Source organism: Oxyura jamaicensis, chromosome 7 (genome assembly GCF_011077185.1).
Source record: "Oxyura jamaicensis isolate SHBP4307 breed ruddy duck chromosome 7, BPBGC_Ojam_1.0, whole genome shotgun sequence".
In the NCBI taxonomy this organism is placed as follows: Eukaryota; Metazoa; Chordata; class Aves; order Anseriformes; family Anatidae; genus Oxyura; species Oxyura jamaicensis.
Window position 1 is genome coordinate 21,246,269 of NC_048899.1, and position 11,178 is coordinate 21,257,446.

Below are 11,178 nucleotides of genomic sequence, written 5' to 3' on the forward strand. Positions count from 1 at the left end.
CAGTACTCCAGGTATGAAAGTATTGTGGACTGTATCTGTTAGTTATTAGTGGTGAATCAGTAGGTTTTTTGTTTTTCTTTTTCATAGTGTTAAATTGTGATGAGCTTTTTGTAAGCATGGGGATACAGTATGCTTTTTTTTTTTTTTTTGTACAAATTATGTTCTAAATTAACGTTAATTAATGTCCCCTTAATATAGGGTACTAGTGATCTGTGATATGTATGTTACAAGTATCTGAGAGAGTTTCAGTGAAAGGTGTGTGCTTTCTGGAAATATGAATGTAGAATAACTAAGAAATTCATCAACATTGCTAGATATAAAGGTTAGTTATCACACAAATTAAGAAAAAAGAAAGATGCCAATATACCATAGAACTGCAGCTGAAGTGTGCTTGATACTACCTCTAACTGTTCCATTATTACATGTATAATTGTGCTATTCTGTTGTCTTCTGCTCTTAAGAGATTTCTAACTCTGTAGATTAATACATTAAAATATCACTATATGCTTGGCCAACTCTTTATACATCAGATTCTCCCTCCTAATTTTATTGTGATGAAAACTGTATCATATACCTTTTATCTTCTGTGTTTTTATAAGAGGCTAGCTTACAAGTGTATAGCAACTGACATCCAGCTGGTCCCTTGAAAGTATTTAATATGAACGTCTGTTAAAAAGTTTGTCAAACAGCAGTAAGCATGATCTTATTTTAGGGTTTTCAAGTAGCACTTGTAACTTGCTTTCAAAAGAGCTGTTGGTCAGAGGTAGATTTATACCTTTATTATTCTTTTCTGCCAACTGAATAAATTTGGACCACTTAGCCCCTTGGGACATCTATCTCTTCCTGAGTTTCAGGACCAGATAAAAGTGGGGAGCAGAAGCATCTCACCATGCTCCAAGTTGCCACTTGCTTGGCTGTTCCATGTTGTGAGCCCCGAAACAATGATATGTATCAGTTTGACACATCTTAATTGTAAATCACTACCTCCTTATGGCTAATCGTCCCTGTGCGTATCTGACGAACCTGCAGCACTCCCGCCCTCCCAAGTGCTGCCTTCCGCTGCATGCCGAGCATTTGCAACTGGTCAGTGCTGATTGCTTTAACAAGTCAAAAAAATAACAAAAGAAAAATTGCTCTTGCTGCAAAACCAGAAGTAAAACCTCTATGACAAGGTATAAAAATATACAGTTTCCATTACACCTATAATTTGAATGCATGTTGCTGATTCCCTGAATAAAAGTGAACAAGAAATCCAGTGAATCCTTATGTAATTTTGTGTGTCACAGTCTGTATTAGCCATTTAAATCTCCAATTAGGGGGCTACATGCATGAGCAAGAGTGTGATGTGGCCTACTATGTGATGTTAGTACATATTTTGTAATGGAGAAAAATAAATATTTTGGATTTTACTTGTCATTCTTTTGAATGCAGATACATTACCACAACTACACATGGGGTAGAATATGCCTCAGTGTCTTCAAGCATATTTAATATCTTTAAATTTTTAAATGAAAATGTAGCTGTCAATTTTAAACTAATTTGGATGGACAGCAATAAAATGCAAACCTCACTTCAAATTAGAATTTTCAGTGAGGATTTCTAATGGAAAGTAATTGCTGACAATAGGAAATGACAAATTACTAATTACTTAGTTCAATTAGACTTTTGTGCCTTTGGTCCTAAGTGGCAAGCATACAGCAAATCTTGCACTTTTATAACAATTAATGACACTAAAACTATTTAAACTGCCAACAGATGTGAGTAAGAAGACATGAATTGAAACTTACTTAATTTACATACTATCACAATTTTATATCAAGTAAATGGTGTTTAATTTTTATGTTACAATTAAATATCACCAGCATAGTGTAATTTCTACAGAACTTTTCAGGATAAAGTAGTTTTGCTGAAATGCTAGTACTAATGCTCTTTTTTTTTTTTTTTTTCTCCTCTTATCATAGAACCATCTTCAAGTGACTGTAAAATATACAGGGACAAAGGATGGAACATATATCTTATATATATAAGTAGTTTATAAGTAGTAGTTTATATATAGTTTTATATATATAAGTAAGTTTATATATATATATATATAAACTCATATATATATATATATATATATATGAGTTTATGTTAACAATTTTCCTGAAGTGGCATGGCATGATTGCCTCAACTAGACTACTGCAATGTAAGATTTCCTTAAGTGTAAATTTTCCTTCTAATTTATGGGTGAATACAAAGTTTTATCCAGCACATGCCATTCAGAAGCAGTACAAGATACCATATATTTGCTTCTCAGTCTTTAGAAAGTCTTTCCAGAATTTGTCTGTTATATCTTGTTCTTCCATTAGCCCTGTGATGGTTTATGCTGTTCCCCCCCCCGCTCCCCTTTTTCTTTTTTAATAAAGTCTAAATCCTTCATACTTCACATCTCTCAGCTTAGGTCTTTTGAATTGCTTTCAAATATGTTTCTACTGACTGTGAACAATGGCGGACCTTACATTGGCTGTTATAATTTCTGGACAGTTGTTAATATGTTTATGAACAGTTATTTGTTCCCTATAAACTTTCCCTGAAGTTCTGCACCTCCACATTTCTTATACTAGATGCCTAAAATTAGATGCCCAAACAAACCTTTCGTACCTTACTGACTAATGGCCTCTTTTCAGAGTGTTCCATGTGGTCATTAAGATTTCCTTAGGTGTTTAGTAGTTCTCAGAACCAGCCACTTCTGTTTGGATATATGAATACCTAGCTTTGGAAATATTGCCTAGTCGTATGTTTTTAGTCAAGACAAGAAGGAAAAGATATGAAATTGTGAAGCTATTAATCCATCAAAACACTGTCTTTAGAGATTATTTTGCACTTCTTTTCTGAGACAAAACAAAAAGCAAGCTAAAGGCAACGTTCAAAAAGATTCATTAATCCAATATTAATCTATGGTTATTCAACTTTCCAGAAGAATCTCCACAAGATACTGCAAGATACTGCAAGGCAGTACATAGTACTGTAGCGATCTGTGTTTCTGCTGAACAGTATAGATTGGAGAGCATATTCTCAATATGGGAGAAGAAATAGGAATGTCTCTATAAAATATAAATGAGAAAGCTACATGAAAATTAAAATGTAGGATCCAAATCAGGAAAGATTTATAGAAGTGCCTACATCTATTTTCAGGAGTTGTCTTGAAAAAGAGAGTGTTTTGTAAGGAAGGTTGTGCAGGTCTGTAGTTTTGGTTTACAAAAGAAATTAAGTATTGATAATGTTATAACAGCCTTAATGCAGCATGTTACAAGAGAGACAAGCAAGAGACTGAATATACTATTACGGCACTCTTCCTAGGTCTGCTTTTATCTAAGTTCTTCTCTGCAAATGACTGTCAACTGATCATTGCTTTCCCCAGTCTTTCTGCCCTTTAGGTAGTACTGCAAACAAAATAATACAACAAAACTCTCCATGATTTGAAACATTAGGCGGCACAAGTGCTGAACTGAATACTTGTAGAGAGTCCTCTGTATATTACACACGAGGGTTATAACCATACAAATATATACCTCAAGAAGTAGTTCTTCACCTAGATTTTGTTAGTGCAGTTTTGTTGCCAGTAGAGATGCTTCAATCTTGCCACTTAAGTCTGGCAATTCCTGTTGAGTTTTACTGTTATAATCCTCTAAAAAGCAACCTTGCAGCCTAGGCAGTCTGTGAAATTCCTGGCAAAGGGATTTCTGTATTTCCCCCAATAGATTTGTCTTGGCATTTTTTTTTTTAATTTTATTTTCTTTTATTTTGTTTTACACTTCCCGTAATTAGGTTGATTATACTATTACTTTAGAATAAAGATGATAACTGAATCGAATTGCCGGCAGTTGTTTTGGACAAACCTATGTTGTTTCACCACAGCTGTAGTTTTCTCTTCCCCAAAGCTCAGTGAACTTTAGAGCTAGAAATATAAGAGAGACCCTACCTCATAATAGAGGAGAAAGGAAAAGCTTAGGCAGGGGGTAGGAAGCCTGGGCAGGGACAGAGGAAAGAAAGACTCACAAATCAGAAAGGGAAAAAAAATGTGGCATTGGTATTGTGCTTAGAAAGAGATAACGTGGAAAAGAGGTGAGAGCAGGGACAGAAGTATACCTGGAGCAAGAAGGACAGAAAAAAAGAAGTGGCCTAATTAGAAGAAAAAAGAGAGAGACAGATGATGGGGGGGAAGCAAAAGAAGGGTCAAAGATACCAGGCAAAATATATATATATATATATATATATATATATATATATATATATATAATGAAGCAAAGGAAAATTAGCAGGACAGATATAAGGCTAAGAATATGGTGTCTTCATTCATGCCACAATGAATCATGAGAGGAGAATGTTTAGGCTGATTTAATCATCCGCGGAGTGTATCATTTCCTTTACAGCTTCATCATAATTACTGAGGCACAGGCAACAGATGAAATGCACAATTCCTGATTGTTTGGACTACCAAGGAAAATGAGGATGGAAAGGACAAAAGGCGGGAATACAAATGTATTTGTTTAGTTGTAGTTGGCATGCAGTGTATACATGTAAGTGTACATACAGCTCACATGAGGAGATACCTGTATCTCTAGTGACGTTAGCATGTAAGCTGGATTTCTAATGTCTGAGTAGTGTCAACTAAAAAGGACTAAGAGTGTAATATTTTACTTCAGTGGCCATATATTTCTTAAGTAATAAAACATACTGAATAAACTGTTCCTAAAATATAATTGTTGTTGTTGTAAGCACTTCCTTTTGCAAAATATTTTTGCATGATAAAAAGGTTTAATTATATAAACAGGGAAATGCAAATACCAACACTATTTTAGGATTCATAAAAAACACTTAAAATTGCCATACCTTCTCAGCTTCTTTGGCCCAGAATATTTCAAAAATGACATTTTTCATTATAGAAGCTCTTAGCTGTCTGACATGATTATTCTGATATACTTGAAAAGTGATATAAATAAATTTTTATCTTACCTTTCTTGGATAATTTTCTGTTATTAGGGAAAGTGAGCAATATGGATGATGCTGTAAATATTTTCTAGCATACGGAAGTAAATATAAATATGGTACTACCTAAGAAATAGGTGTTATATTATTCTTTGTCATGGAAATTATACATTTCCATTTTATTTTTAAGACAGTGAACTAATAATGATTCTTAAAGTAATTCTACTGAAAATTTCTGATAAAAGTTGATTTAATTCCTGTTTTATTCAGAGTTTCTGAACAGGTAAACAAACTGAGCTTGCCTTTTTTTTTTTTTTTTTTTTTTTTAAAGAGAGGAAATCTGAAGTGTGAAAAGAAAAATTGGTATCATTTAGAACTAAGACCCTGATTCAGCAAAAATCAGCCTGACTTGTGCACTGGGCAAGGCCGCTGAAGTCCTGAACAATTGTTTTTCATAGCTGCTCATGCCATGGAAGACAGATGGTTGTTTTACTAAATGAAGTCCAGCCATCTTAAATACGCTTAAAATAAAACGCTTATTTAGAGTACTTCATATACTTAATAGCATTAAAAAATGGTTCAATATTAATAACAGATTATGTGGATTGACACTTGTCTATACCTATGTTGTATGTGGTGTATCTGTCAATTGCAGTTCTTAATGAATTAAAATCTTGTTAAATTTCATGTGCTTTTGAAAAAGAAAATGATCTGAAAGATGACAATTTTCAAAAGAAAGTGTTGCTACAAAATTAAAATGAGAAAATAGGAGAAAATTTAGTATATTCTTTAACTGTTAAGGATAATGCACTGTCATAAGTAAAAGACAAATCTATATAAAATTCAGAAGAAAGCAACCACCCCTTTTAGAGTTCAACAGTACAGAAGAAAAATAGGGGAGTAGAGAGAAAAAATACAATGTTTATTGGAACAAACACAATAAGAAGGAGATGCTTTTACAGTTAATAGATACATTGTAGAGAAAAAAAAAGACTGCTTTTTATTTTTAAATTAAGATAAAGGAAGAGAAACTAATAAACTCAGTTATTGTTAATAGCGGAAGCTGGTGTACCAATACAATCAGATGAAATGCAGATTACCGATATAGATTTGTTGTTGTTTTATAGTGGATTTGCTACTGTTATGGACAAAGTGTTTAGGGTGAAATGCCTTTTTAAGAGAACAGAGTGTATTAGTACACACACAAGACTATTGATATTTTCATGTCTTTGTACATGTGTCTTGAGTGACTGGATGGTAGGAAAGAGCTAAAACAGAGATACCTGATTTTTGGCCTGCTGCACAGCATTGACCCTTGGAAATGAGGTACTTACATGCCATCTATATTGGCAGCTGTCTCGAGTGGTTGTGACTAAAAATTTTTACCTTGTTAGTGTAGTACCGGAGAAATAAGCTAATGACTTAGCAGGCTAAACAAGTAAAGCAGACTAAGCAAATGTGTTTTGAAGTCAGCCATCCAAAAAAACAAGGTCAAGCTCATGCTTGAAAATGGCTGTTACAAAATAAAGCAAAAATATACACTTTTCTTCCTAAACTTTTTGCCTGAATTTTGCAGGAAGATACAGGTAAGAACAGGAAAAGATCTAGTGCTAATTATGCTTCCCACTGCCTTAGCTGACAATAGGTTCTCAAATAACTGTTATTGCCAGACTGAAGCAGTCAAAATTCAGTTCTCTCCAAAATCATGACTTTTGTAATGATCTTTTTCTGGTAGTCTGTTTTTCTTTAATTGCCAAGCCCATATTACCTGGTCTTTTTCCTTTTCCCTTTTTTCCTAAGTAAAAATAGAGTTGCTCAGTTTAGAACCAGGACTTTCATTAAAAGCAGTCTATTGCAAAAGCTTAATGCTTAGGAGCATGGGACATGGCAATGCTGAAAGTCCTCGCCTCTTGATGTGGCACATACTGCAACTCATCACAAGGAAGTAAGAGTGAGTAAAGCTTCTTAAGTCTGGGCTGTGCTTTTCTAAAGAGCATTGCCTACTGACATCCCAGGGAGGTGGAATCAGCTGTCAGGCTGTCTCAGAGCCTTATGGCCCTACCAGAAAAATGGATTTGTGTGGCATTAAGTTGTTCTTGGCCCCATTAGGTTGCATCACTGCTACAGCCAAAACCTGCTTTTAAACTTCTCGTGTGTTTGATCCCCTGACTTACGTCCTCTCACTGTTGTAAATTGCTTCTTTGGGGAAAGGAGAGGGGCTGCTCATGTCTGTATTGTAGACCTTAGTAACAGGGATGTTCCACTTCCTACAGTGAGGGGGAAAAAAAATGAGGAAAAAAAATCTCATATGGTATTTTTTTTGTTTTGTTTTGTTACAGAGAAAAACAAATTAGTAGGTTTAGAAATGGATGATCTCTTAAATTATAACAAATGGGTGAGCTTCTGTTTTTATCTTGCAAACATGTAATCCAACATTGTCAGCAGATAGATGTGTCAGGATTTAGTTCACCTGGCTACATTTGCTATGACCTGAGGTCAGTTTCTTCTCTCCATCACACCAGAACAGGTCTGGTGTGACTCTTCAGACACCCATCCTCCCTGGGGCTTAGGGGGATGCCAAGGCAGTGAGGAGGAAGAATTACCCCATACCTTGAGACATCCTGTGAGTGGTGCAGGCACACAGCTGCCAAACTGAATTTTGGAAATGCAGGGTGTCCAATGAAACTAGAATAATTCAGCTGGGAGAGACCTTCAAAGATCACCAATTTAGGAGGAAGTTCTTCACTTGAAGGTGGTGAGGCCCTGGAACAGGTTGCCCAAAGAATCTGTGGGTGCCCCATCCCTGGAGGTGCTCAAGGCCAGGCTGGATGAGGCCCTGGGCAACCTGATCTAGTGGGTGGCATCCCTGCCCATCGCAGGGGGTGGGAACTGAGTGTTCTTCAAGGGCCTTTCCAACCTGAGCTCTTCTAGGAAGTCCAACTGCCTGACCACTTCAGAGCTAAAAGTTAAAGCATGTTCTTGAGGACGTTATCCAAGTGTCTCTTGAACACTGTCACCTCTCCAGGAAGCCTGTTTCAGTGTTTCACCACCCTCACAATGAAGAAATTTTTGCTTGCATCTGGAATGCTCCCGCCCCCCCCCGGTGCCATCCACACACGTCCTGCTATAAGTGACCAGGGAGCAGAGACCAGCGCCTCCCTCTGTGCTTCCCTCCTGAGGGAGCTGCAGAGCAGTGAGGCTGCCTCTCAGCCTTCTCTTCTCCACAATGAAAGACCCAAGTGTCCTCAGCATCTCCTAACAGGATGTGCCCTCCAGCATTTTTACCAGCTTCGTTGCCCCCTTCTGGATGTTTTCAGGTACCTTAACAACCCAGTATTTCCAGAAAAGTGGTGAAATAGTAAGCTGGAGAAAATGCTTTTCTTTTCTGTCAGGCCCATAGCCCCCACTGAAAGTACTGTACCTTTTGGGAAGTGTAATTTTAATTACTTTCTTGTTGCTTGCTGAAGTCTGACGGGCATAAGTAGGAAATGGCAGCTTCTGGTTCCTCAATTTCTTTTTCTTCCTTTTTTCTCCTTCCTCCCTCCCTCCAAAAAAATCCACACGTTCTTTCATGGGGATTTCTATCGCCATATTGTGAGTACAAATCATCATAGCTTGAAGGATAAATCTCCACTTCTGTTCATCAAATATTATGTTCCCTGTATGTATCAAAAGATTTTGTTTTGCCACGAAGGGTTTGTTTGTGGAAAAATAAGGAAGTGGAGAGTTTAAAAAAAAAAAAAAAAAAAAAAAGAGAGAGAGAAAAAAAGTCTTATTGGACTGTAAAATGAAGGATCTGCTAAGTTCCCACAAACAGAAGTATGTTTGTTGAATATTTATTCCTCCTAGAGATGAAATAGCTGTAGGACCTTCAGCCTGTCACTGGAACTTGCCTTTTGTGCTCGAGGCATGAGTGCTGCAACACCCCGAGCCTGGGGCAGAGTCCCTCTGTGTCTAAGTGTGGTACAAGCAGACCCTTCAGTTTTTCTAGATTCTTGCTTAGTCATGAAAGGTAATTTAACTCTGACTTTAGTGCTATCCACAGGGTTTTGGCAGTCATCTATTGATTTTTTGTGTGTGTTTTATTTTTTATTTACCTCTCTGAATTCCATATGGCTTTCGATTTAGTTGTACTGGAAAAGGACAAAGAAAAATCCCACTCTGGTATGTCAAAAACTACACTTTGACTCAATAGGGAATGACAAGGGGTGAAAGACATTTTTCTGCGGGCTTACAGAACGCTGTTGTTGTTTCAATAATTCACAAAACCACTGGTGTTCAGAAACCATTGTCTTGTGCCAGGATGCGCAGTGTGCACAGCTATGAGGAAAGGACAGATCCTGATCTGTGAACCCACTGTCTAGCCATTTACCTCCTGCAGCCAGTGAGTTCCTTAACTTTTATTTATTGATCGATTCATTCTTTCTAGCGTATATTAATGTTAACACTGAAAAAGATTATTTTCCTCCCGAGCAGGCTCATTTTCTTTCAGTCCTTGTTGTCCTTCCTGTGTTACTGAGACGGCTTTTGGTTTCCAGGCTAGCTAGCTGAAAGACTGTTTGTGGCTATAAAAGAGCCAAACCGGGGCTCAGTACATGGATCTGAGGAGGATTACTAAGGATTCTAGGGCATTTTGCTTCTGTCCAAAATTACTTTAAGGCATAGGTGTCAGATAGCTTGGCTGTGTCTGATGGATCAAGGGGACGGAGTGAGAGTGAGAAAGAGAGGTGAAAGGGATAAGGAACGGATTGAGGACAAAAGGAAGATCAGAAAGCAGTCTGGGTAGTGAAGGGAAAGACAGGAACAATATCTTACTTGTGAACTTCTATTTCTAACTCTTTGAATACCAAAGGCAATTGAGAGCATTTCTTCAGACATATTGACACAAACTGGAGACAGGTGGCTGGCTTTAAAATTTGTCACTGATTGCAAATAATCTACATCATACTAAAATTACTGTATTTGACAGATTTTAGAAGAAGGAAATACATTCTTATTTTGAATCAGAAATAGAAATGAATCAAGTGTTTTACACTGCGCATCTATTTTCTTCCAAATTCATTCAGTTTGAGAATTCTGGAACCATTCAAACCCACCATAAGCAGTGCGTCGGGTGCCTGGCATGCCTGGGAGCTGCTGCCGGGGCACCTGCACTGCAACACTGATGTTCCTGGAGTTTGCCTCCCAGCTCTGATCACCAATACCTAGTACTGTGACCTTCAGGGCACGCAGCGCCGTTCTCTGGGTTTTCTGCAGAAGTAGGGCTTGAGTAGTTTTGCAAAAGGACAGTCAGGTCTGGGAAGTCTCCCTCAGCCCCTCCTTCTCTGGATAAAAATAAGACATTATTATTTTAGTGTAAGTGCACACGCACTGGTTTATAGCCAAATAACCAAACGTGCCAGGTCTGACTGATTCACCATCTCACTGCCCATCGTTGAGTGTATAGCCCAAAGTGTAAATTTTTGCCTGGCCCCACGAATGACTTGCTATATATCTATGAAAGTTAATGAACCTGTGTTTCACCCAGGGCTGAGTATGATCATTGCCATGTAGTTGGCAATAAAAGACCCCAGTTATTTAACATATGTAACTGTTTTCAGAACTGAAATATTAAGGTGACTTAAAAATAGCTAAGAGGTAGATACAGCAAGTAAATACAGACTAGTCTTCTGTATTTTTGTTATTATTTTAGAGTGTTTGGAACACGCTGGGGAGAGGAATGCAAATTTAGATAAAGAGGGCCAAATTTTGTCTTCATGTCTTTTGGGTTTTGACTGTATTTACTGTTCTCTGTGTACTTTACTAATGGAGCTGATGCACATATGCGTTTTTACCCATCTATCAGCCTATAATCATATCCCTCTTATAAACTTCTGAACAACAAACATAGTAATGTGTGGTAGTTTTATTGCATCCTGAAACTTTCAAAGTTTTGTCTAAAATATATGAAGTGACCGTGCAATCCAGATTTTCTGTTTGTAGAAGAGTACCAAAATTTATCAGAAGCTTTGCTGAACACCTTCAAATTTATCAGGGGAAAAAGAAACTGGAGGAACCAGTGACCCATACAAAACAGAATACTGGAATAATGTTATCTGCATTTATAGGAAAGTATAGATTAAAGTAATAAAGGAGTCAAGGTAGAAAAATAATGAAGATGCCAGTAAACCATACTTTCAGAAGTAAATGGCGTTTTGCAGTGAAGAC

At 37.1% G+C, this 11,178-nt stretch overlaps 1 long non-coding RNA gene across 1 annotated transcript in view; it reads left to right on the forward strand.

The window, feature by feature from the left end:
• The window catches only part of LOC118169846, a 50,520-nt gene extending 40,110 nt beyond the window's left edge, over window positions 1–10,410 (forward strand). Inside the window, exon 3 of the long non-coding RNA XR_004752308.1 lies at window positions 10,038–10,410. This is a non-coding gene — a long non-coding RNA (uncharacterized LOC118169846). The remainder of the gene's footprint in view (window positions 1–10,037) is intronic.
• The last annotated feature ends 768 nt before the right edge of the window (window positions 10,411–11,178 follow it).